Raw genomic sequence first — 27,622 nt, 5'->3', positions numbered from 1 at the left:
CAGGAAACTTATATTCTGCCCTGCCCTTTTACCATGACCAGTATTCAAATTTTTATATAATTATTCATCAAGAAATGGTCATCTATATTGGGAAAGTTTAAAAATTCAAAATGGCTCCAATTTCTGCTAGTCTCCACTAGAAAACAGAATCCTCATTCTCTGATGTTCTAAGAAAGGATATTATTTACGGGAATGAAATCTTGAAAGCAGTTTTGATGGCAAACAAAAAAATTTTTGCTTCAGATTGTACTGCCCTCCATGGTAATCTCACTGCAGGTAAATTAATAGGGGATTAACATGGCAAACTTCACACCATCTGGTGAACCGCCAATAATGGCTGAGGTGATTGTTGGGAGCGGGGTAGTTTAGGATGGATAGTGGTGGAGGGAGAGGCTGAGTAACTGTTGCTGCCCTGAGACCACTGCAGCCATAGGAGCAGTGGTTTGTCCTGCTAACCTCCCTCTTCTCAGTTTTCCCTCAGGAAGAGAGGCCAGTGGGAAATGTGGAGGAGCTGCTTCCTGAACCGGTGTGGAGAAGTGGAGCTCTGTGGTGGCACAGAGGTGCACGTTGTGGTTGCATTGCGTGCCCCCCTCCACCATTCAAGCGTTGAAGTTCTAATCCTCAGTATCTCAGAATGTGACCATACTTAGAGACAGCGTCTTTGCAGAGGTAACTGACTTAAAATGAAGTCATTATCCAAGATAAGCCCTAATCCAGTGACTAGAGTCCTCATTAAAAGGGGAACTGTGATCACAGAAACACACAGAGAAAGACAATGTGGGGACATAGGGAGAAGATGCCATTACAAGCCGAGGAGAGAGGCCTGCCACACCTCCTTCCCTCGTGGCCCTCAGAAGAAACCAACTCTGCTGACACCTTGATCTCTGACTTCTAGCCTCCAGAACTAGGAGGAAATAAATTTCAGTTGTACCAGCCCCCCAGACTGTGGTATTTGTTATAGCAGCCCTAGCAGACCCATACATTGCACTGTTCAGATCTCCCTCAAGAGAACCTGCCATGGGGAGCACTGTGTACCGACAACCCCCTGTTCCCACCATCAGATCCACGGCAGCATTCACACCAAGGCCACGCTGCCTGGGCCACTCCCTGCTGATGACTGAGCAGTGGGGGGCACTGGAACTGGGCTTTCCTGCCCAACTTGGGATCCTCTAATGGGTTGCCATTGCTCAAGCCTTCTTATCAGCCTGGCAGAGACTTTCTCTGAACCTCACTGTAGGCTGAAGCTCTTCCTACTGAATCCTCCTTCCATGTAGCTCTTCTTTCAGAGGTTTTACACTTTAATTGTGCTGTCTAAGCCTCTCTCCACCTTCTTCAGCAACTTCCTACTTTATTCTTCATAGACTATATATATATATATATATATCATAGAGACATACATAGGTATACATCATAGAGATATATTCTTCCTATCTATCTATCTATCTAATTTTCAACCATCCAAGTCTTTTTACTGTTAAATAAGTTTAAAAGCTTCCCAGCTAGTGTATATGGAACATCGTAATTCATCAAAAGCCAAATACAAATGGAAGTTGACAAAGATTTGAGAAAACATCTCAGCATATCATTTTCTGAGCTTAATGACTTCACGAATTTCCTTTAAATAAGAAAATCGACAGCTTGCCAAGGGAATGGTAACACATATTGGCATATTATTGGTAGAAGTTAGTGTTAAGTACTTGGAGGCAGGAGAATGGGCCAGCTAAACCTTACAGGGTGGGACATTTCTGTTTCTATTTACCATATTGATAAAGAGCAAACTCAGCATCTCAGTGAATTTGACCCTTAAATAAGACAAAGAGTTATCTCTTAAATGCTAGGAAGGACTTATCAAGCAAATCAAAGAACTCGAATCTCTGCCTCTACAGCATTGAAGGAGGGGAAGTTTCCAGCTAGCTTCATGTTAATTTTAGAATTGCCGAGCCCAGGACATGCAGCCAACCAAAGTCACGCACACATTGTGGGTAAACAATGCCACGCCAGCTGCTTTGGACCAGGCCAAACATATGGAGGGTGAAAACAAACAAGATTTCCTCCCAAACATTTGCTTATTATTCTTTACAATCTTTGTTCTTGGAGAAGAAAAATGAGATTGGTTAAAATTTTGGATCCATGTGTTGTTTGCTTGCTTATTTATTTTTAAGTCTCTTTATTAGTTTTCTCCCATTAAAAATTAAAAGCATCCCCATGAAAGAAAAAAATCTCAACAACCAGGGTTTCCCCGGTGGCGCAGTGGTTAAGAATCCACCTGCCAATGCAGGGGACACGGGTTCGGGCCCTGGTCCGGGAAGACCCCACATGTCGCAGAGCAACTAAGCCCGTGCGCCACAACTACTGAGCCTGTGTTCTAGAGCCCGCTAGCCATAACTACTGAGCCCGTGGACCACAACTACTGAAGCCCGCGCGCCTAGAGCCCGTGCCCTGCAACAAGAGAAGCCACCGCAATGAGAAGCCCGCACACCGCAACGAGTAGCCCCTGCTCACTACAACTAGAGAAAGCCCCCGCAAAGCCACAAAGACCCAACTCAGCCAAAAAAAAAAAAAAAAAAAATCTCAACAACCCAGAGGTAGATAAGGGAACAAATGAAAGCCCCTCAGTGTCTCCTTCCCCTTCTCCCATTCTCCTTCTGCCCCGTGGCCGTCCCATCTCACTTGTAGAGGAATAGTCCCCCTCTGAGTCCCACTGTTAGTCATTGAGTGTGCCTCCTTCTAAACTTTTTCCTGTGCACACGAAAAGAAAGTAGACTCTTTCAAGAGAAAAATTCATTGCCCATTTTTTTGAGGTAACCAATACTTTTTGTTACCACTCTCGGACATCTCAGAAAGATGAACACAGGAGAAGGTCCAAGCTCAGGAGCTTCCTGTCTGTGTCTGTGTGCCTCCAGAGACTCCTATACCTAATTGAATTAACATAAATTTACATAGTCACATGTGGCTGGCGGCTACTTGTGGGACAACACAGACCTAAGAACAACACAGACCTAAGAAAGTGATCTTTCTCCAACGAAGAAATTCGTCAAAACGAAGAAATTTCCCAATTTGTCAAAAATGGAAGGAATCTGACCCAGGTCCCCCAGCTCCCTCTACCTGGTCACTTTTTCAAGTGATCCGGCCCTGATCCATTACATAATTTGGACTCTGAAAACTACAACCTTTAGATATAGGTGATGAATTTTTTAAAAAGCCACACTCGTTGGAAGTCAAAGTGGAGAGGGAGAATGGGGTTGGTCCCCAGTGCTGTTTTCCTCTTGAGATAAAGTAATATATGAACTGTCCGTAACCACAGGTTGGGAAATTGATGAAGTCTATTTCTGTGCCTTTACTAGGACAATCACATAAATAAATCCTGTTAGATGTTCACGTTTACTGTTAACAGGCCTGCAAAGACGGAAATCCCCAGCCTGCTTTCATTCTCCAGGCCAAATTTAATTGGCCTCACTCTAAAATACTCAGGGGCATTTTGATTCCTACCTGTTTTGATTCTTGTCTACTTCCTGGTCCTCACTGTGGAGTAGTCATCATCTTTCTTCTTGGATTCCGATTTGGGAAAACCTCACTCATTTTCCCTATTTGTTTTCTGAGCTTCTTATGCTAGATCCTGGCTAATCACAATTAGCTGTAAACTGCTCAATGAGCAAATAGTGGGAAAGTTTGAAGGTGATGCTGTGTGGGGACATGAAATGTCAGACAGCCCATGCTTGGAACCAGAAAGGGTATGATGTGTGACTGGTATAACCTAGACACACTCTCAAATTCAAAACCGGGTTTCTATCTTATTTTCTTCTCAAATTGTTTTTGTGGCCAGAGGATATTACTTTACACACAAAGTCATTTTGAAACTTCCAAGCATCCCTGAGGCAGCAATCACATTTGAAGCTAGTGGATACATGTGTGGTTTCTGTTTCCCAAATAACAATGAAAAATGGAAAAAAAAACAACTCATTTTTTCCGATTAAAAAATAATTCTGGGGCTTCCCTGGTGGCGCAGTGGTTGAGAGTCCGCCTGCCAAGGCAGGGGACGTGGGTTCATGCCCCGGTCTGGGAAGATCCCACATGCCGCGGAGCGGCTGGTCCTGTGAGCCGTGGCCGCTGAGCCTGTGCGTCCGAGCCTGTGCTCCGCAACGGGAGAGGCCACGACAGTGAGAGGCCCGTGTACCACAAAAAAAATAAAATAAAATAAAAATTAAAAAAAATAATAATTCTGGCTTATTATTTTTAAAAGTACAGAAAGTAGAAAAAGGAAATTCAAAAGCACCAAACCTTTCCACTCTAATCACAACTAGTAGCATTTTTTATGAATATTATTTTAGACATTTTTTTCTGTATGTATACACAAATATATAACTCCTTTCTTAGGCTTGCAACGTCTGGAAGGTTATGAAGGCAGAACTCAGTTCCATAAAGAGAGTAATCATATGGGTCCAGAACATGGTTCAAAATGTTGCCTTTCCCCTGGAATCGCATTTCAGGCAAACAGAGCCATCTCCGGTGGGAACCTGGCCCGAGCATCTTCTCTGGTCTACTTTCCTCTTCTCCCCATCCCCACACAATTCCCAAGCCTCTACTTGTTTCCAGAGGGCTCAGATCCACTCTGGAGGGTTAGGGTCTTATCCTGCCTCATCCTGAAAGAGCTCTTCTTCCTGTGCAGGGAATGGCATGAGCCTTAGAGTTGCAAGGAGAGATCAGCTTTGAGGGCCAGCACTCACCATCAAGTTCATCTTGATGGCCAAACCTCTGTCCACCTAAATGCTTCTGTCTCACGCTCTTGCACCATTCTGTGCTGGAAAGCTGTACAAAGAAGAGGGGGATGTGACTTATTCTAGCACTTAAGGATAAGAAGAGACATCAGTAAAACCTGAATCCCATTGCAATCTTTTGGCAGTCAGGCCAGACTCCTGCCCAGGAATTCCCCTTTTAAGCCTGGATGTTTTCATCTATAAAATGGGGATAGTGATATTCGCTTCACAGGGCTGTTTGGAAGGTAGAATGAGATACATGTAGCAATTTACATAAGGCCAAGAGTAAGGCAGACCCCTAGATTCCTGGCTCACTGTTCTCCAAGAGTCCCTACAAAGTATCAGCACCTGGAGGATCTAAGATCTGGTCCTTAGCTTTGCATGTCCAGAATTTGTATTATTATTATTTATTTTTGCAGTACCCGGGTCTCTCACTGTTGTGGCCTCTCCCGTTGCGGAGCACAGGCTCCGGACACACAGGCTCAGCGACCATGGCTCATGGGCCCAGCTGCTCTGCGGCATGTGGGATCTTCCCGGACCGGGGCACGAACCCACGCCCCCTGCATCGGCAGGCGGACTCTCAACCACTGCGCCACCAGGGAAGCCCCAGAATTTGTATTATTAGTTCATCTAGATAGGGCCATGGGGTAGGACAAGCTATCATGCATAATTTAATTACTTTATGGGTTTTTTTTTTTTAGTTGAATTCTCACTGAGTAATCTTACTAAGTTCTTTGGGAGATGATGCAATTTACATAACATACTGAAAACATGAAGCTTGGCTTAGAAAAGTTGCCATAATGTTCCATACACTTTTTTTCATCTTCCCAGTCAAAGGGTAAATCCTAATGAGAATAGGAAATGGGAAAACTCAGCAGGTTATTTTTCTAAACAGCCTCATGACCCTGGGGCAAGTTGTTTATTCTTTGGACCTCAGTTTCCTCATTTGGAAAATGAGAAGCTATCTCTAAGGTGCTTTCCAGACCTCAGACTCTTTTATGTCTATATTCGACAGGATCTAGAACAGCATTGGAGCAAAGATAGCTCTCAATAAATACTTGTTGATTGAAATGGGGCCAAGGTAACAAGATACATTTTTAGCTGTTCCATGAGTGCCAGAACAAAGTGTTCCCACAAAGTCATGGAAGAATAAAAGGTTAAATGGAGGGCTTTTGGGAAACCTTAAAGCAAGAGGGGAGAGTCCTCCAAAGCAGAACTTGGCTAGATTACCATAGAAGAAATAGCAGGAAATTGCACAATTTTGGAGTAACCAGATTAAAAATGCTAACGAAAGGAGACATTCCACTTTCAAGAGACAGGAAGCAGGAGACGAGAGGCAGTTCTTGCTCAGAGTGAAACAGTATAGAAAGTCAACTGGCTCTAAATGTCTTCTCCCCCTCAAATGGTCTGCTCTTCTTGGAGAGATTTAAATATAGGACAAAGGGTTATCACTCCCACCAGCGGACAAAGTGCGCTAATGTTTCCAATCTCAGTTCTCTTCCTTGACCCTGCCTTCTCCCCTAATGACCCTTACATTGCTAGTTGCCTCATCCCCTTCCATATTTTATCTCCTCATACCCAAAGGGAAAGACAACTTTTGGTTTAATGATGCTTCCATGTCTTCTATGGATGCCATAAAGAAGCCTTCAGTTCTAAGGATGTACCAGGCTTCTCCCATGTTGCACTGAGTGAAACCAATACCCTGGGGGGAACCAGAGGGGTACAAAAGGGAAATGGAGACAGAAGGGACAAATGGAGATGTTGTATGATTATGCCGGACAACAGAACCTTTCCAAATGTGGCTGAGACTGCTGGTCGTCTCCTAACATCTATTCTTCCCTCCTGAATAGAAATTTAAACCAGGTACATGGAAATTTCACTAAAGCATCTATTTCCCTGCATGCTTTGCAGTTAGGTTTGACCATGTGATTAGGATCTGGCCAATGGGATTTGAGTGGAAGTGATGCGTTTGAATTTCTCACTATGCCCTTAAAGAGAGGACTTGTGCCCTTCCCTTTTTTCCTTTTCTGCTTTCTGGCTGAGATGTGGATATTGTGGGGAGCTAGAACAGCTATGTTGGGCCATGTTATGGATGAATTATTTCCTCCCCAAATTCATATGTTGAAGTCCTAACTCCCAACGTGACTGTATTTGGAGACAGCCTTTAAGGAGGTAACTGAGGTTAAATGAGGTCATAAGGGTGAGGCCCTAATCCAATAAGGCTGGTTCCCTTATAAGAAGAGGAAGAGACCCCAGGTATATGCACACACACAGAAAAAAGTTCATGTGAGGACACAGAAAAAAGGCAGCTACCAGCAAGTAAGGAAGAGAGGCCTTACTAGAAACCAACCATGTTGGAACCTTGATCTTGAACTTCCAGCCTCCAGAACTGTGAGAAAATAAATTTCTGTTGTTTGTGTCCCCCAGTATGTGGTATTTTGTTATGGCAGCCCTATCAGACTAATACAGGTCATGAGATAAAAGTCATATGTTGAGGATGACAGGACAATAAGATTAGGAGGAGCCTGGGTTCATGGTGGTTGTGAAGCTGTTATACCAGCCCTGGATCACCTTCCTGGTTTTCTATATGAGAAAGCACAAACTTCTGTGAAATCACTGTTGTTTGGGGGTCTTTATTAAGGCATCAAAGCTTGTATCCAAACTAATACAGTAACCCTCCTAGGTAAAGAAGGATTGGTGGTCAAAGTGAAACATTCCTATGTTTGTAATTCGTTATAGTGTTTAACTGTATAGTAATGTCAGATAATAATTCATCCATAGTGAAGAAATCATTTCAAACATATCTTTTTTGTCTTGCAACCTGATTAAGATCCCTAACTGGAAAAAAAAAATCCCTAACTGGATATTGACTGAAAACAACTATTTGAAACAAGATGATATCAACTAAATATATGTTCTCCTAGCTGCTGTCCCTACAGGGATGTTCTGGTACATCTTTGTAGTTACCCTGCCCTGCCATTTTCCATTAGATAGAAAAGGAGATGGCATTGGGGATTCAGGATGGTCCCTAGAAAAAGGTTAGGTACCCATGGTGTCTGTGATACTTCTGACTTGTAGACTCATGCACTCAAGAAATTAAGCAGAGATGAAAATTATGATCTATAATTGTTATCATCAGAAATGTCACAAAAAGAATTTATTATTATGGAAAGGATTTTGTGGTAAGCTTAAATTCATTATACTGATTGGTTATCATGTTAAAAAAAACTCAGAGTTTAAGTCAGTTCCTCTCTTTGCTTAGACTATGTAGACACAGACTCTAAAAGTTATGCCTTAAACTTTCTTAAAAGCAACAAAGTTAATCGTCTTGTAATAACTTTGCAGAGTTGATAGAAGGGATATGTTGAGATAATTTGTTTTCGTGTATGGAAGCCTCTCCTATAACATGATTCTGAAGAATGGCTTGGCGGCCCGTGAAATCTTTATAGAGTGCACATGTGTGTGTATACAATACACTTACAGACTCCGTACGCTATTTGTCTTCCACCTCTCAAAAGTCCTCTTCAGAACCGAAGCTACCTCTGCATTTGCTTATTTCCTGTGACATTTGCTACTTCTCTGCATCTGGCCCAGTATCTTTCCTCTAGGTTTACAATAACCATCCCACCCGTTAAGGCTATATAGACAGCAACCTCCCTCCAACGCTTAATTCTGCTCTTTGAGTGTATGGCACTATTTTTGCTGAGTATTTTTAAGGATTCACAAAATCAAGTACAAACTTTTGTCATTCTTGAAGTGTGAAAACCTGACCTCTGATATAGAGGCCGTCTCCTATCATTCCATCTCAAGTAAGTTCCATCTCTTCAGCTTTTTAAAAACATACAGTTATTGAGCATCCTTTACGTGCCAGATGTCATATTAGCTTCTTCTGCATACACTGTCGCGGTGAATACTCACAGAGCAGCCTCTGTTGATATTGTCTATCCAATATCACATACTCCCTTCTTCCTTGTTTACAGAACCTAGATTTTGTTTGCCGAGGAAATGGACTTGCTTTCCCACTTTCCCTTGCTGCTAGAGGTGACCTTGTGACCAGCTGGCTAATGAATGTAAATAGAAGTATAGAGATGGTGGGAGATTAGCTCAAGATGGCGGAGTAGACGGACACAGGCTCACCCCCTTCTGAAGAAAACACCAAAATCACAACTAACTGCTGAACAACCATCGACAAAAAAAAACACTGGCACCTACCAAAAAAGGATATCCTACATCCAAAGACAAAGAGGAGGCCACAGCGAGGCGGTAGGAGGGGCACAATCGTCATCAACTCAATCCCATACCCACCAGGGGGAAAACAATTATACCACAGAAGTTATCCCACAGGAGTGAAAGTTCTGAGCCCCATGTCAAGCCAGCCTGGAGGTCCAGCAACGAGAGGAGGAGTCCCCAGAGAATCTAACTTTGAAGGCTAGCCTGGTCACAGGAGTTCCACAGGACTGGGGGGAACAGAGACTCCACTCTTGGAGGGCTCACACAAAGTCTTGTGCATTCCAGGACCCAGGGGAAAAAAGCAGTGACCCCATAAGTGATGGGCCAGACCTAGCTGGTAGTATTGAAGGGTCTCCTGCGGAGGCAGGGAGCAGCTGGGGCTCACTTTGGGGATAAGGACACTGGCAGCAGCAGTTCTGGGAAGTACCCATTGGTGTGAGCCCTCTCGGAGGCCACCAAGCAGGCTGTAGGCTCCAGTGCTGGGTCACCTCAGGCCAAACAACCAACAGGGTGGGAACACAGCCCCACCCATCAGTGGACAAGCAGATTAAAGTTTTACTGAGCTCTGCCCACCAGAGGGACAAGATCTACCTTCGTCCACCACTTATACAATGTTATATGTCATTTATATCTCAATAAAACTAGGGAAAACAAAACCAAAACAAAAAACAATGGCTTTTTTTCCCCTTGCTTTTTTGTATCTCATTATTTTTCATCGACTGCCAGGCATTGTGTCCGAAGAACAGGAGAGATAAGTAGTATTCAATCCCAGAAGTGGGCACGCCTCTTCTTCTGTCAGGACATTACTTTGGGGGAACTGAGTCAATGTACTCGGTGGTTGAGCTGGATCGGGGTTTACTGTTGCTGTCGTTACCTTCAGTGCATCACACACTTCACATTCTTCCAGTGGTACCCTGTCTTACCTTCTGCTTAGTGAGAGGGCTTGGGCACCAGAGTAACTTTTTCTGAATGTCTGCTCCATCCTCAGATTTCAGCAGTCACGATGAAAGGGTTCTCCTTTCCTGTTTCTGCTGCTTTTCCTGCAGTGGACTTGTTGCAGTGGTGCCTGTTCCTTGGTGCTAAGCTTCTGATCTGGGGCAGGAGGGGATTCTCAACTCTCCTGGTCCAGCCTCAATCTTAGGCAGGTACTGTGCACTTGGCCTTGCAGGGAGGGCCTCTCCCCATTCCTGCTATTCCCCTCCCCGCCCCCCATGGCAGCAAAACTCTGTCTCATATTGGTGTGTACTGTTGGACAGGAGATATTTTTCTGTCCCTTCCCCAGCAGTAGTAGACCTCTGCTTTGTATTGATACAAGATCCAGGCACCAAGAGATTTTCTTGCCCCTTCTCCAGGGAAGATGATTTTTGCTTCTATCCTTCCCCTAGAAGCAGTGGATCTCTGCCTGCTTCCTGGGGGGCAGGAAGGAGGCTTTTATATACCTCCTGCAAAGGCAGATGGGTTTTCCCTCTACCCCTCTCCAGGGAGCTCTGGAGGTGAGATTTTTTGCTGTATTTCCCCCAGCAGCATAAGGCTTTTGCTTTGAATGACAGAAAGGTTGGGGAAGCATGCAGTGGTTTTTACCTGTTTGCAATGGCATCTAATTATTTCCTACACACCTGGGCTACTGAGGGGTGCTCTCTCTGGTCCCCTGCCCTGCCCTCAACTCCTCTGAATACCTGTTAGATGCTCATGGAGAAGAGCTTGAGTGAAAACTCACCTTGTGTCTATAGCTCCCAGTTATACTGTACTGGTACACCAGCCAAGTTAGGCCTTTAGGAATTTGCTAAAATTTTAGCTTGTTTCTTCCAACTCTCTTCTATGGTAGCCACCTCTTCTCCCTGAGTCTTGCCGAAAGTGGAACAGTCTGTGTATCTTGTTTCTCCTAGGATAATCTTGTCACTTTTTTGAATTCCATTTCTTTGGTTGCCTTGAGACGTCAGTTCTCTGACAGACTTAAGAAAAGTTATGATGTTATAGATGTTCCAGATTTTTCTCATTGTTAGTATGGGAGCAATGTACTCTTGTGGTTTTCTACATCCTAAGTAGAAATGGAACTTTGAGAAATTTATCAGTTTTAAATTTAAAATTTGTCTCAAATCTGACCACCTGAGGGGGACCTTCAAGACGGTGGAAGAGTAAGAAGTGGAGATCACCTTTCTCCCACAAATACATCAAAAATACATCTACATGTGGAACAACTCCTACGGAACACCTACTGAACGCTGGCAGGAGACCTCAGACTTCCCCAAAGGCAAGTAACTCCCCACGTACCTGCGTAGGGCAAAAGAAAAAAGAAAAAACAGAGACAAAAGAATAGGGACGGTACCTGCACCAGTGGGAGGGAGCTGTGAAGGAGGAAAAGTTTCCACACACTAGGAAGCCCCTTCACTGGCGGAGATGGGAAGCTTCGGAGCCACGGAGGAGAGCGCAGCAACAGGGGTGCGGAGGGCAAAGCGGAGAGATTCCGGCACAGAGGATCGGTGCTGACAGGCACTCACCAGCCCACGAGGCTTGTCTGCTCACCCGCCGGGATGGGCGTGGGCTGGGAGCTGAGGCTCGGGCTTCGGTCGGATCCCAGGGAGAGGACTGGGGTTGGCTGAGTGAACACAGCCTGAAGGGGGCTAGTGCGCCACAGCCAGCTGGGAGGGAGTCCGGGAAAAAGTCTGGAGCTGCTGAAGAGGCAAGAGACCATTGTTTCAGGGTGCATGAGGAAAGGGGATTCAGAGCACCGCCTAAACAAGCTCCAGAGACGGGCGCGAGCCGCGGCTATCAGCGTGGACCCCAGAGACGGGCATGAGATGCTAAGGCTGCTGCTGCCGCCACCAAGAATCGCGTGTGCAAGCACAGGTCACTGTCCACACCTCCCCTCCCGGAAGCCTGTGCAGCCCGCCACTGCCAGGGTCCCGGGATCCAGGGACAACTTCCCCGGGACAACACACGGCGCGCCTCAGGCTGGTGCAACATCACGCTGGCCTCTGCCGCCGCAGGCTCGCCCCGCATCTGTACCCCTCCCTCCCCCCGGCCTGCGTGAGCCAGAATCCCTGAAGCAGCTGTTCCTTTAACCCCGTCCTGTCTGAGCGAACAGCAGACACCCTCAGGCGACCTACACGCAGAGGCGGGTCCAAATCCAAAGCTGAACCCCGGGAGCTGTGCGAACAAAGAAGAGAAAGGGAAATCTCTCCCATCAGCTTCAGGAGCAGTGGATTAAAGCTCCACAGTCAACTTGATGTACCCTGCATCTGTGGAATACCTGAATAGACAACGAATCAGCCCAAAATTGAGGCAGTGGACTTTGGGAGCAGCTGTAGACTTCAGGTTTGCTGTCTGTGACTGACTTGTTTCTAATTTTTATGTTTATCTTAGTATAGATTTTAGCGCTTGTTATCATTGGTGGATTTGTTTATTGGTTTAGTTGCTCTCTTCTTTTTTTTCTCTATTAACTTTTTAAAAATTTTAATAACTAAAAATTTTTTTATTATTTTTTTTTCTTTCTTTTTCTCTCCCTTTTCTTCTGAGCCAAGTGGCTGACAGGGTCTTCATGCTCTGTCCTGGTATCAGGTCTGAGCCTCTGAGGTGGGAGAGCCAAGTTCAGGACATTGGACCACCAGAGACGTCCCAGCCCCACGTACTATCAACCAGTGAGAGCTCTCCCAGAGACCTCCGTCTCAACGCTAAGACCCAGCTCCACCCAGCTGCCAGCAAGTTCCAGTGTTGGATGCCCCATGCCAAACAACTAGCAAGACAGGAATACAGCCCCACCCATTAGCAGAGAGGCTGCCTAAAATCAAAATAAGTTCACAGACACCCCAAAACACACCACCAGATGCAGTCCCCCCCACCAGAAAGACAAGATCCAGCCCCACCCACCAGAATACAGGTACCAGTCCCCTTTACCAGGAAGCCTACAAAACCCACTGAAACAACCTTACTCACTGGGAGCAGACACCAAAAACAACAGGAACTATGAACCTGCAGCCTGCGAAAAGGAGACCCCAAATACAGTAAGTCAAGCAAAATAAGAAGACAGAGAAACACACAGCAGATGAAGGAGCAAGGTAAAAACCCACCAGACCCAACAAATGAAGAGGAAATAGGCAGTCTACCTGAAAAAGAATTCAGAGTAATGACAGTAAAGATGATCCAAAATCTTGTAAATAGAATGGAGAAAATACAAGAAACGTTTAACAAGGACTTAAAAGAACTAAAGAGCAAACAAACAATGATGAAGAACACAATAAATGAAATTCAAAATTCTCTAGAAGGAATCAATAGCAGAATAACTGAGGCAGAACAATGGAAAAGTGACCGGGAAGACAAACAGTGGAAATAATTACCTCAGAGCAGAATAAAGAAAAAAGAATGAAAAGAATTGAGGACAGTCTCAGAAACCTCTGGGACAACATTAAACACACAAACATTTGAATTATAGGGGTCCCAGAAAAAGAGGAGAAAAAGAAAGGGACTGAGAAAATATTTGAAGAGATTATAGTTGAAAACTTCCCTAACATGGGAAATGAAATAGTCAATCAAGTCCAGGAAGTGCAGAGTCCCATACAGGATAAACCCAAGGAGAAACACGTCAAGACACATATTAACCAAACCATCAAAAATTAAATACAAAGAAAAAATATTAAAAGCAGCAAGGGAAAAGCAACAAATAACATACAAGGGACTCCCCATAAGGTTAACAGCTGATCTTTCAGCAGAAATTCCGCAAGCCAAAAGGGACTGGCAGGACATATTTAAAGTGATGAAAGGGAAAACCTACAACCAAGATTACTCTATCCAGCAACGATCTCATTCAGATTTGACAGAGAAATTAAAACATTTACAGACAAGCAAAACCTAGGAGAATTCAGCACCACCAAACCAGCTTTACAACAAATGCTAAAGGAACTTCTCTAGGCAGGAAACACAAGAGAAGGAAAAGACCTACAAAAACAAACCCAAAACAATTAAGAAAATGGTAATAGGAACATGTATATCAATAACTACCTTAGGGCTTCCCTGGTGGCGCAGTGGTTGGGAGTCTGCCTGCCGATGCAGGGGACACGGGTTCGTGCCCTGGTCTGGGAAGATCCCACATGCCGCGGAGTGGCTGGGCCCATGAGCCATGGCTGCTGAGCCTGCATGTCCGGAGCCTGTGCTCCGCAGCGGGAGAGGCCACAGCAGTGAGGGGCCCACGTACTGCAAAAAAAAAAAAAAACAAAAAAAAAACTACCTTAAATGTAAATGGATTAAATGCTCCAACCAAAAGAAATAGACTGGTTGAATGGATACAAAAACAAGAAAAAACCAACTTCTGACCTAGGGACACATACAGACTGAAAGTGAGGGGATGAAAAAAAATATTCCATGCAAATGGAAATCAAAAGAAAGCTGGAGTAGCAATTCTCATATCAGACAAAATAGACTAAAAAAAGACTACTGTAAGAGACAAAGAAGGACACTACATAATGATCAAGGGATCAATCCAAGAAGAAGATATAATTACAGATATTTATGCACCCAACATAGGAACACCTCAATACATAAGACAAATACTAACAGTCATAAAAGGGGAAATCGACAGTAACACAATAATAGTAGGGGACTTTAACACCCCACTTTCACTAATAGACAGATCATCCAAAATGAAAATAAATAAGGAAACACAAGCTTTAAATGACACATTAAACAAGATGGACTTAATTGATATTTATAGGACATTCCATCCAAAAACAACAGAATACACTTTCTTCTCAAGTGCTCATGGAACATTTTCCAGGATAGATCATATCTTGGGTCACAAATCAAGCCTTGGTAAATTTAAGAAAATTGAAATCATATCAAATATCTTTTCTGACCATAACGCTATGAGACTAGATATCAATTACAGGAAAAAAAAACCTGTAAAAAGTACAAACACATGGAGGCTAAATAATACACTACTAGATAACCAAGAGATCACTGAAGAAATCAAAGAGGAAATCAAAAAATACCTAGAAACAAATGACAATGAAAACATAACGACCCAAAACCTATGAGATGCAGCAAAAGCAGTTCTAAGAGGGAAGTTTATAGCAATACAATCCTACCTCAAGAAACATCTCAAATAAACAACCTAGTCTTACACCTAAAGCAATTAGAGAAAGAAGAACAAAAAAACCCCCAAAATTAGAGAAAGAAAGAAATCATAAAGATCAGATCAGAAATAAATGAAAAAGACATGAAAGAAACAATAGCAAAGATCAGTAAAACTAAAAGCTGGTTCTTTCAGAAGATAAACAAAATTGATAAAACACTAGCCAGAGTCATCAAGAAAAAAAGGGAGAAGACTCAAATCAACAGAATTAGAAATGAAAAAGAAGTAACAACTGACACTGCAGAAATACAAACGATCATGAGAGATTACTACAAGCAACTCTATGCCAATAAAATGGACAACCTGGAAGAAATTGACAAATTCTTAGAAAAGCACAACCTTCCGAGACTGAACCAGGAAGAAATAGAAAATATAAACAGACCAATCACAAGCACTGAAATTGAAACTGTGATTAAAAATCTTCCAACAAACAAAAGCCCAGGACCAGATGGCTTCACAGGTGAAATGTATCAAACATTTAGAGAAGAGCTAACACCTATCCTTCTCAAACTCTTCAAATACAGCAGAGCAAGGAACACTCCCAAACTCATTCTATGAGGCCACCATCACCCTGATACCAAAACAAGACAAAGATGTCACAAAAAAAGAAAACTATAGACCAATAACACTGATGAACATAGATGTACAAATCCTCAACAAAATACTAGCAAACAGAATCCAGCAGCACACTGAAAGGATCATACACCATGATTAAGTGGGGTTTATCACAGGAATGCAAGGATTCTTCAATATACGCAAATCAATCAATGTGATACACCATATTAACAAACTGAAGGATAAAAACCATATGATCATCTCAATAGATGCAGAAAAAGCTTTTGATAAAATTCAACACCGATTTATGATAAAAACTTGCCAGAAAGTAGGCACAGAGGGAACTTACCTCAACATAATAAAGGCCATATATGACAAACCCACAGGCAACGTCGTTCTCAGTGGTGAAAAACTGAAACCATTTCCTCTAAAATCAGGAACAATACAAGGATGGCCACTCTCACCACTATTATTCAACATAGTTTTGGAAGTTTTAGCCACAGCAATCAGAGAAGAAAAAGAAATATAAGGAATCCAAATCAGAAAAGAAGATGTAAAACTGTCACTGTTTGCAGATAACATGATACTATACATAGAGAATCCTAAAGATGCTACCAGAAAACTACTAGAGCTAATCAATGAATTTCATAAAGTAGCAGGATACAAAATTAATGCACAGAAATCTCTTGAGTTCCTATACACTAATGATGAAAAATCTGAAAGAGAAATTAAGGAAACACTCTCATTCACCATTGCAACAAAACAAATAAAATACCTAGGAATAAACCTGCCTAAAGAGACAAATGAGCTGTATGCAGAAAATTATAAGACACTGATGAAAGAAATTAAAGATGATACAAACAGATGGAGAGATATACCATGTTCTTGGAGTGGAAGAATCAACATTGTGAAAATGACTGTACTACCCAAAGCAATCTACTGATTCAGTGCAATCTCTATCAAACAACCAATGACAGTTTTTACAGAACTAGCACAAAAAATTTCACAATTTGTATGGAAACACAAAAGACCCTGAAGAGCCAGAGCAATACTGAGAAAGAAAAACAGAGCTGGAGGAATCAGGCTCCCTGAATTCAGACTATACTACAAAGCTACAGCAATCAAGACAGTCTGGTACTGGCACAAAAACAGAAATATAGATCAATGCAACAGGATAGAAAGCCCAGAGATAAACCCATGTACATATGGTCACCTTATTTTTGATAAAGCAGGCAAGAATATACAATGGAGAAAAGGTAGCCTCTTCAATAAGTGGTGCTGGGAAAACTGGACAGCTCCATGTAAAAGAATGAAATTAGAACACTCCCTAACACCATACACAAAAATAAACTCAGAATGGATTAAAGTCCTAAATGTAAGGTCAGACACTATAAAACTCTTAGAGGAAAACATAGGCAGAACACTGTATGACATAAATCACAGCAAGACCTTTTTGGATCCACCTCCTAGAGTAATGGAAATAAAAACAAAAATAAACAAATGGGACCTAATGAAACTTCAAAGCTTTTGCACAGCAAAGGAAACCATAAACAAGACCAAAAGATAACCCTCAGAATGGGAGAAAATATTTGCAAATGAAGCAACTGACAAAGGATTAATCTCCAAAATTTACAAGCAGCTCACGCAGCTCAATATCAAAAAAAGAAACAACCCAATCCAAAAATGGACAGAAGACCTAAATAGACATTTCTCCAAAGAAGATATACAGATTGCCAACAAAGACATGAAAGACTGCTCAACATCATTAATTATTAGAGAAATGCAAATCTAAACTATAATGAGATATCATCTCACACTGGTCAGAATGGCCATCATCAAAAAATCTACAAACAATAAATGCTGGAGAGGGTGTGGAGAAAAGGGAACCCTCTTGCACTGTTGGTGGGAATGTAAGTTGATACAGCCACTGTGGAGAACAGTATGGAGCTTCCTTAAAAAACTAAAAATAGGGCTTCCCTGGTGACGCAGTGGTTGAGAGTCCGCCTGCTGATGCAGGGGACATGGATTCGTGCCCCGGTCTGGGAAGATCTCACATGCCGTGGAGCGGCTATGCCCATGAGCCATGGCCGCTGAGGCTGTGCATCTGGAGCCTGTGCTCCGCAATGGGAGAGGCCACAACAGTGAGAGGCCCGCGTACCGCCAAAAAAAAAAAACAAAAAAACTAAAGAACTAAAAAAACTAAACCCTGAGAAAACCATAATTCAAAAAGAGTCATGTACCAAAATATTCATTGCAGCTCCATTTACAATAGCGAGGACATGGAAGCAACCTAAGTGTCCATGAAGAGATGAATGGATAAAGAAGATGTGGCACATAGATACAGTGGAATATTAGTCAGCCATAAAAAGAAATGAAATTGAGTTATGTGTAGTGAGGTGTATGGACATAGAGTGTGTCGTACAGAGTGAAGTAAGTCAGAAAGAGAAAAGCAAATACCGTATGCCAGCACATATATATGGAATCTAAAAACAGAAAATGGTTCTGAAGAACCTAGGGGCAGGACGGGAATAAAGACGCAGACCTGCTAGAGAATGGACTTAAGGACATGGGGCGGGGAGGGTAAGGAGGGATGAAGTGAGAGAGAGGCATGGACATATATACACTACCAAACGTAAAATAGATAGCTAGTGGGAAGCAGCCGCATAGCACAGGGAGATCAGCTCGGTGCTTTGTGACCACCTAGAGGGGTGGGATAGGGAGGGTGGGAGGGAGACGCAAGAGGGAGGGGATATGGGGATATATGTATAGTTGATTCACTTTGTTATAAAGCAGAAACTAACACACCATTGTAAAGCAATTGTACTCCAATAAAGATGTAAAAAAAAAACATCTGGCCACCTCCCTCCACCTTTACCGCTTCCATTCTGATCTCATCTACCATCATCCTGTGCTCATATTATTACAAAAGCCTTCTCACCAGAATCTCTGCTTTCACCCTCGTTTTTCATGCAGTCTTTTCTCAGCGTGTCAGCCAGAGCAATCCTTTTAAAATACAAATCAGATCATGACACTTTCCTGCTCAATACACTCCAAAGTTTCCTCACCTAAAATCAAAATTAAAAGTGCCCTCCAAGGCCTTACATGGTCTGTCCTCATTTCCTACTGCTCCCTACCTTGCCCACTCTGCTCCAGCCACTTTGCCTTCCTGCTGTACCCTGAACATGTTCTAATTTTGAAGGCTTTGCAATGGCTGTGCTGGCTCCCTGAATCTCCCTTCCCCCAGGTCTCTGCATGATTTCCACCCCCCACCCCCGTCTCCTTCATCTCTGTGCTCAAATGACTACCCTGACAATTTAAATTTCTGCCCACCCCTTCCCCACAGCACTAATCCTGCCTACTCTGATCTACCTTTTCTCTTTCCATGTCACATTTATCACTTTCTAACATATTATGTAATTTACTTATTTATTATCTTTTAATTTATTTTCTCTCTCTGCTAGATTATAAACTCTAAAAGTAGAGGAATTTTTATCTGCCTTTTTTTTTGGATATATCCTAAGTACCTAGAATCACGCTTGAAACATAGTAGAGGCTCATATAAATATTTGTTGAATAAATGAATTCATAGCAGGCTTATTTGTGGGTTGAATTGTTGAAGGCAGTCCGCATATCCATCCCTGGGACAGCAGATGACTAAATGTTGATGTTGCGTATCGTAAGATCTGTAACACAACACAATGTGCAAAACTAAAGTGCATATATACAAAAGCACATTATTCATTTTGCAAACACACGTACATACAAAAACACATATAACATGTTAGAATGGATGGTGATGTGGAAGGGAGATAAAAGGCAAGAAGCAAGGAAGAAAGGAAAACGGAAGGAAGGAAAAGAATGGAAGGGACTTCCCAAGGACATCTTATAATAATACATCATGAAATGAGGAATGTGAATTAATTCCACACTTGGCATGGGAGGTTAAAAAAATAATGCACTTCAGCTATTTTGCTAACTCAAATTGCTCTTCACCTTCACAAATCAGAACAGAGTGTGTTTTCTGTGATTTCACTCCTCAAGTGGGGAACGTGCAGTTCTGGGTGGGCAAGTGATACAGGAGTTAAGCCTGAGAAGACCTTAGACTGTGATGCTCTGTGCCTTGTTCAGGGGTGTGATGCCCCTTGTCTATAAGGGACTGTCTATAAGTGAGCATGCAGCTGAGTCAGCCGCCTCTGCAATTAGTTTATTCACATTTTTTAGCTTGTCTCAAGACCCATATGTTTTCTGCCCTTAGCATTCACTGTTTCTCTCCCTCTTATATCTCTTACAAATAAAATGTTTTCAATTCAAAGACAAAATTCTCATTTAGATTTCCTTTTTGCTGCTTACAAACAATGATGGGATTTTTGAGAGTTTTGAAGTTATCTCCCTACGCAAAACAATGAACAACTGAATATAACAAATCCCAAAGAGGCCAGTTGTAAGAGGCATTAAACAGAAAGCGCTCAGTCCCATGTGGTTCATATAATCTGGAATTTTCCTGGAATAGAGCTTCACGTTTCTCTGAACAGGAGACATAAGAATTTGTTATGAAATTCTCCTCTTCTGACCTGCATGGGACTAACATTTTGTTTCTAATAAAACCGAGCAAGTTCTTATCCTGTCCAACTTTTTGGTGTGTTACTATTTGGCATTATTTTTTTAATATCCAAAAGCCTAAAAGAAATCATCTACCACCTTCCATAAAGAGATACACGAAGGAGAGGCGGTCAGAGAAATGAAGCAAATCTCTGCTATTTAGGAAATGACAGCATGCCCTAGGGCTGGGACTGTATCACCTGTGTATGAAGTTCATTCAAGGCAGACCCACTGGGAGATGGGTCTGTGCTCTGAAAAAGAAACAACCAGGAAAGTCACAGGTGAGCTCTGAGCATAGATTTGGAAACAGGTTAGGACTGAATCAGAAGACTTTGCCAGTGAAGATGGCGAGAGGAAATAGAACTCATTCACAGAGAACGGGTTGAAAGGTCTCCAGCATTTCTCCTGCATGGTGCTTGGAAAGCAAGACTTCCTGAGGTTTTCAGGATAAATGGGCCAGGAACATATGGATGATATTTTCTCAGAAACTCAGATGTTTTTCACAGTGAAGTGCAAAACTGCTCTGAAAATACACACCGGAGGTTACCCTCAGTCTGCAAACCTTCCAAATGTTTTCTAAGCTATTTTGCTGATGTTCATAACTAAGGGGATTTATAGAGATGACTACTTTCTGAGCTCTGATAATAAATAATAATAAATGGTGGCTTGTCAACCCTCCTAGGCAATTTCCCTGGACTGAGCATGACTGGCCAAGCCCAGAGCCCCACAGCCTGGGAAGAATTTCTAAAAAATTGATGTTATCGCCTCTTCTTCTTCCTGCTCTCATGACCCCCATTCCCCTCTCTTGTTCTCCAGAAAGGGTGCCGGGTGTGCAATTTACAACAGAGGGAGGATTCCTAAAGAGAGAGCAGGTCATTGGTTCGTTCAAAACTTTCCTCGTGGGCTTCCCTGGTGGCGCAGTGGTTGAGAGTCCGCCTGCCAACGCAGGGGATGCGGGTTCGTGCCCCGGTCTGGGAAGATCCCACATGCCGTGGAGCGGCTGGGCCCGTGAGCCATGGCCACTGAGCCTGCGCGTCCGGAGCCTGTGCTCCGCAACAGAAAACTTTCCTCATGAATTTATTTATCCATCCAACAAGTATTTATGGAACACTTCATATGAGCCAGGCACTTTTCCAAGTGCTGGTCATTTCCCCTTCTCTGTGATGAGGATTGTATTCTTTTCCTAGGGCTGCCGTAACAGAGTACCACAGACTGGGTGGCTTAAATGACAGAAATGTATTGTCTCCCAGTTCAGGAGGCTAGAAGTCCGAAATCAGGGTGTTGGCAGGATTGGCTCCTTCTGAGGGCTGTGAGAGAATCTGTTCCGTCCCTCTCACCTGGCTTCTGGTGGTTTTCTGGTGATCTTTGGTGTTTTCTGGCTTATAAACATTATCCTGACCTCTGCTTTCATCTTCACAGACCTTATGCCTATGTGCACGCCTGTCTCCAAATTTCCCTTTTTATAAGGACACCATTTGTATTAGATTAGAGTCCACTCTGATGGCTTCATTTTACCTTGATTACCTCTCTAAAGACCCTATCTCCAACTCAGGGCACATTCTGAGGTACTGGGGGTTAGGACTGCAACATATGAATTTGGGGGACACAATTTAACCCTTAACATGGACTAAACGATATCAGACTGGCTGCCTGTGCTTCCCTTTTATCCATCCACCCCCTTTTAGCTACAGAGGTGTAGATCCTTTGCATACCCTGCTCTCCCAATCCTGGGAAGTAGAAAAATCTATCTAGAAGGTGCATTTGGACCTAGCGATCTCTTTAGTAGCTTCCTGAAAAGACTGTGATAAAGAATATACCTCCCAATTTGATTCAGAAAACTAATGGGTTATATGGAATTCTCGTTCCTCTTCTAAGATAGGAGACAGAGGCACAAAGCTGGGTGGCAGTATTGCCTCAATGTCCCGGACTACCAGCATTATTTTGCATTGAGTAAAATATGATTTGAATAGAATTCTCTTCCCCTAATCAACAGATCATTATAATTCAGTTTGGGGTTGGGGGGAAGGTGAATTTATCAATACTAACATGTTACCCAAGGGAAAGAAAACTGTTCTAAAATATTATTTTCAGATACCTTCAGCCAGTGCTAAATAGTTGTATTACACTCATATAATCAGGGAATTTTATTTGATTGATATTTTATTTTTTAGAATCAGGGAATTTTCCACCAAAAAGTAGCTTTAGAAATCAACTAAACATTTAATTAAGGAATCTATGTTTCACTAAGGAGAGAGGTTTACTCAAGGTCACAGCCAAGCTAACTCTCACCACGTGCCCGGCGTGTGCTAAGCTCACTCAATAGACATCTGGTTTCTCTGCATGGCTAGTACGTGCTGGAGCTGAGACGGAACACAGGGACCAGACTCCAGAGCAGGATGCATAACCACTGCACAGTAGTTGCTTAGTGGCAGGGCTGGGCTTTGCGGCCAGGCCTCCTGAACGCGGTCCAGCATTTTTCCACTGTCCCACCCTGCTTCCTATCTTGCCTTTGCTCTATCTACACTCTGCACACAACTGCTAGAACAAATCTCTGACAGGTGCAACCTTAATCATAACTTTTTCTGCTTATACTCCTGCAATCTCTTGCCTACAAAGGGGTGGTACAAATTCCTCACCTGATCTATTGAAGGCCCGTGACAAAAATTTTCAGCCTTGTTTCTGAACGTTCCCTGTGTGCACTGCTAAACTCTTCAGCCAACTTGGCTACAAGCACTTCTCTATAAGAGGCCTGTCTCTTCTGCCCTTGCCCAGGCTCTTTCCCAGGCCTGGACTTCCCTCCCTCACTTTGTGTTAGAATAGTCTAAATCCTTCCTCTGTGTACTTTTTCTTGTTCTTCTAACAGATGTAACTTTCTGGGTCTGAGGCTGCTGGTTGTCTATCAATATCCATTCCCCTTCTTCTTTTAGAAAGAGAGGCTCTGAGCTTTAACTAGGCCCACAGATCCCTGGAAGGAAGATGTTTCCTCGCTTCTCGCATGACTTGGTGTGGCGATGTGATTCGTTCTGGCCAAGGGTCTGGGAGCAGAAGCAAAGTGTGCAGTGATGGTCACAACTGAGAGGACACAGGGACTCCCTTCTCTCTCCTCCTATGGCATGAAATGCAGACCCAGTGGATACGGTGGCACAATGCCATCTTCAACCATGCAGCTGAAGGCAACACCACAAGTGACGGCACAGCCAAGAATTAAAAGGAGCCTGGTCCCCAACACAATGGAGCTGGCATATCAGTCCAGGGTTGCCTACATTTGGACGTTTATGTGTGAGAGAGAAGTATTGCCATCTCGTTTAAACCACTGTTTGGTTTTCATAATTCTTGGTTCTCTTCATTATAGCAGCCCACCTTTTCTAGATGAATGCATTCTTGCTTCTTCCTCCTGCAGCCCTTGGTGTTTTTCCTAGGACATGTCCTCAATTTACCTCTATTTAGAAAACATGGGATTTTAAGTTGGATAGCCCCAGCTTTAATTCTAGCTCCACCACTTATCAGCTGGGTGACTCTGGGCTACTGACTTAGCCTCTCTGAGCTTCAGTCTCCTTATTTGTAAACGTGGAGTAACTTTCCACTATTCTGAGCTGCCTCTCCAGGGTGATTTTCATCAGGCGTGGGGACACCGTGAGTCACTGTTCTCCACTATAGGAAAATAACAACCACAGAAACCAAAATGTTCACATCTGCTCCTCAGGCACCCTCTCTCGTGAAGTCAGCTGGAAATGCTAACATATTCTTCAGTTCTCCCTTGGCTGCTGTCTGGGTAGAGCCTCTCCCCTCTGTCTGTAGATGTGAGGCTATGATTCACCCTTCTTCTATCCAACTCTTTGCATAAAGAGATTATTATAATTCCAAGGTCACAGCTCATTGTTCATATACACATTGATGCTTAGAGTTACAAGACACTTGAGGGTTGCATGGTCAAATCTTCTCTGTCAAATCAACGGGGTCCCGCAAGGCCCACATTCATCCACAGCCAGCCTCACCAATGATCATCTTGCCTCCACAGAATGGTGTCCACCGTGTCACACGGCAGCTTGTCCTGTTTCTCAACAGCACAATCATAATCTAGTTCTTTTTGATATTTTTATCCTGTGCCATTTCTGGAAGGCTCATCACTTAGGAATGTTAATTCCCCACACATGGTGGGATATTTGGGGACTGGGCCCAGTAGAAAGTGAATCTAATTCCTTATATACATCCTCAATAGTGTCAGTTTGGGAGGAACTTAACTACGATCCTTCTTCCTCTGCTATCTCACATATGGCTAGTGTTTTCCAAGTCTTTTTGATCAAGCACCTCTGTCAGTAGAGAATTTTTGAGCATGCATCTCCCAAGATACACATATTTATTATATAATAATAGATGTGCTACTGCGTTAACATATTATGAAATAAGACACATATAAAGCTAGATGTTAGAGGAGATAAATATAGAAGTGGAAGTTCAAATATTTTCTAGCCACATACCAAAGGACCATCTCACCTATCCCTGGACTCCGCGTCTCACTCTTGGGAAGCCTCTAAGCTACACAGGATGATTTTCCTCACCGGTGTGCGAGCTCCGTATGCGGGCAAAGATTCTGTCTGTTTGCTGCTATATCCCATGGTTTAGAACAGTGTCTGGCACACCAGACACACTCAGTAAATGTTTGCTCAATCAGTGAGTGACTCCCAAACCTTTATTTATAACATAAACTCCTCATTTCCAACTGTCTACCAGACAGCTTTACCTGCATCCCCCTAGATACTTTAAAGCCAACACAGGCCAAGCTGAATTCTGTCTTCCTACCACATAATGTCTCCCTCCACCGAGGTGTCATCTCTCGTTTTTTCTCTTCCTACATTACACCTGCACCCATATGGCTAAACTGGCTGGAGTTCAACGCAACCAGCCTGACTAAACTGACCTGAGACCATATTATTCAGCCAAAAGGAAGAAGGAAATCCCGCCATTTGCAAGAACATGGGGGGGGGGGGGTCCTGCCGGCATTATGCTAAGTGAAATAAGTCAGAGAAGAACAAATACTGTATGATCTCCTATGTGGAATCTGAAAAAGCCAGACTCCTAGAAACAGTGTAGAGCTACGGAGAGCTGGCGGCAGCAAGAATACTGAAACCTGTGAGTACCTCCTGGCTCCTATCTTTGCACTCTTGGCAACGTGCAGAAAGTGACCAGGAATGGAAAAAAATAGGAAGATACACAGAGCTATGTGAATATAGAATAACAACCTTTTTTTTTTTTTTTAAAGGAAACTAGAATGTATCCATTTTAAGCCATCCTTCCCCATAGTTGTCTTGTTGCATTATCCACTTAATTTATTGTCAATGATGGCAATAAAAGTTTTTCGAAGTAATGTGGAACTGTCCAGTTTGCAAGTCACATCATAAGATCTTTCGTTTAAAAAAATAAGAGAGAGAGTAGAATGGTGGCTGCCAGTGGCTGGGGGAAGGGCTGGGGATGGGGAACACGGGGAGATGTTGGGCAAAGGGTACAAACTTCCAGTTCTAAGATGAACAAGTTCTGGGGATCAGCATGGTGATTACGGTTAACAACTCTGTAGTATATACCTGAAAGTTGCTAAGAGAGTAGCTCTTAAGTGCTCTCACCACACAAAAAAAGAGATGGTAATCACGTGCTATGATGAAGGTGTTAACCAAGGTTACTGTGGTAATCATTTCACCATATATGTGTATCAAATCAACATGTCCTACACCTTAAACTATAAAATGTCATATGTCAGTTAAATTTCAAAAAAGTTAGAAAACAAAGACCGTATATCTCTTAGGTGAGCACTCGCAACTGCCTGGCAATCCTAATACATCTGCCACCCAACTCGCTCTCTCAATATAACAGCTAGGGACTTCCCTGGTGGCGCAGTGGTTAAGAATCCGCCTGCCAATGCAGGGGACATGGGTTCGAGCCCTGGTCCGGGAAGATCCCACATGCCGCGGAGCAGCTAAGCCCGTGTGCCACAACTACCAAGGCTGAGTGCCACAACTACTGAAGCCCACGCGCCTAGAGCCCGTGCTCCACAACAAGAGAAGCCACCACAATGAGAAGCCCACGCACCGCAAGGAAGAGTAGCCCCCGCTCGTTGCAACTAGAGAAAGCCCGTGTGCAGCAACGAAGACCCAGTGCAGCCAAAAATAAATAAATAAATAAAATAAAAATAAATGAATTAAAAAAAATATCACGGCTACTCTTTATACTCCCCCTACCCACCTCTGGCCTCTCAAAATTCCAACATCCCTTCTACTTCTTCACTCTCAGCTTTATTTTCCTTTCCTTTCCTTTATTTTGCTGTACTTTACTCTGCTTTATTTTCCTGAGAAAGTAAAACCAACCGGAGAGGACTCTTCCTTGTAGGACCAGGCACCTGTTCCTCCACGTTCTGCCGTTCCTCCTCTTACAACAGGTGGGATCGTACTTGTTCCTAAGTCCAACCCCTCCACTGTGCACTGCATCCCATCCTCCTGCTTAGTCAAGGGTTTGACTCCTGCAGTTTGCTCCGCTTTCTCCTGTATCATTAGCTTTCTCTTCTCTATTGGATAATTCCCATCTGTACATAAATATGCTGTGAAAATAAAACAAGATCAAATCCCCTTGACCTCTTGTCTCCATCCGGCTCTCACTTCATCTCTCTGTACTCTTTTAAAGCAAATCATTTTAAAGCATCGTCGATGGGCCTTCTCTTCACTTTCTCACCTCTCAGTCTCCTTGTGTTTCATCACCACCACTTTGCCAAAATAGCTTCTGTCAAGGTTGCCAATCATCTCCGTCTTGCCACGTCCAGTGGTCAATTCTCAGGTCTCATTTTACAGACCTTTCAGCAGCATCTGGCATAGAAACTCACTCCTTCCTTCTGGAAACGAATTTCTTCACTTGGCCTTTGGGACACCACCCTTGATGTTTCTTTTACCAGCACTGTCATCTCCTTCTCAATCTCCTTTACTGGCTGCTTCTTCTCCACTCAACTATTATCATCCTGAGTGAACAAGAATCAGTCCTGGCCCATCTTCTCTTTCCGATCTGTATTCAGTTCCCTTGCGACCTCATTCAATCTCATGACATCAAACACCTTCAAATTTTTATCTCCACCCAAGCCTTCCCCAAGAACTCCAGACCTGTGTGTCTAGCTATCTTCCCATATTTCCTCCTGGATGTTTAGTAGGCTTTCCAAGTGAAGTATGTCTGAAACAAAACCTTTGATTCCCTCTTCCATTGCCTTAAAACCTATTCCTTCCCAACTCTTCTCAACCTCAGTAAAGAGTACCAACGTTCACCCATTTTCCCAGGTGAAGAACCTAGGAGTGATCCTTGATTCTGTTTTCAATCCATCAGCAAGTCC

The sequence above is a fragment of the Monodon monoceros genome, unplaced genomic scaffold (assembly GCF_005190385.1).
Source record: "Monodon monoceros isolate NGI ecotype Baffin Bay Population unplaced genomic scaffold, NGI_Narwhal_1 Super_Scaffold_20, whole genome shotgun sequence".
NCBI lineage: Eukaryota > Metazoa > Chordata > Mammalia > Artiodactyla > Monodontidae > Monodon > Monodon monoceros.
This window is presented reverse-complemented; position numbering follows the sequence as displayed.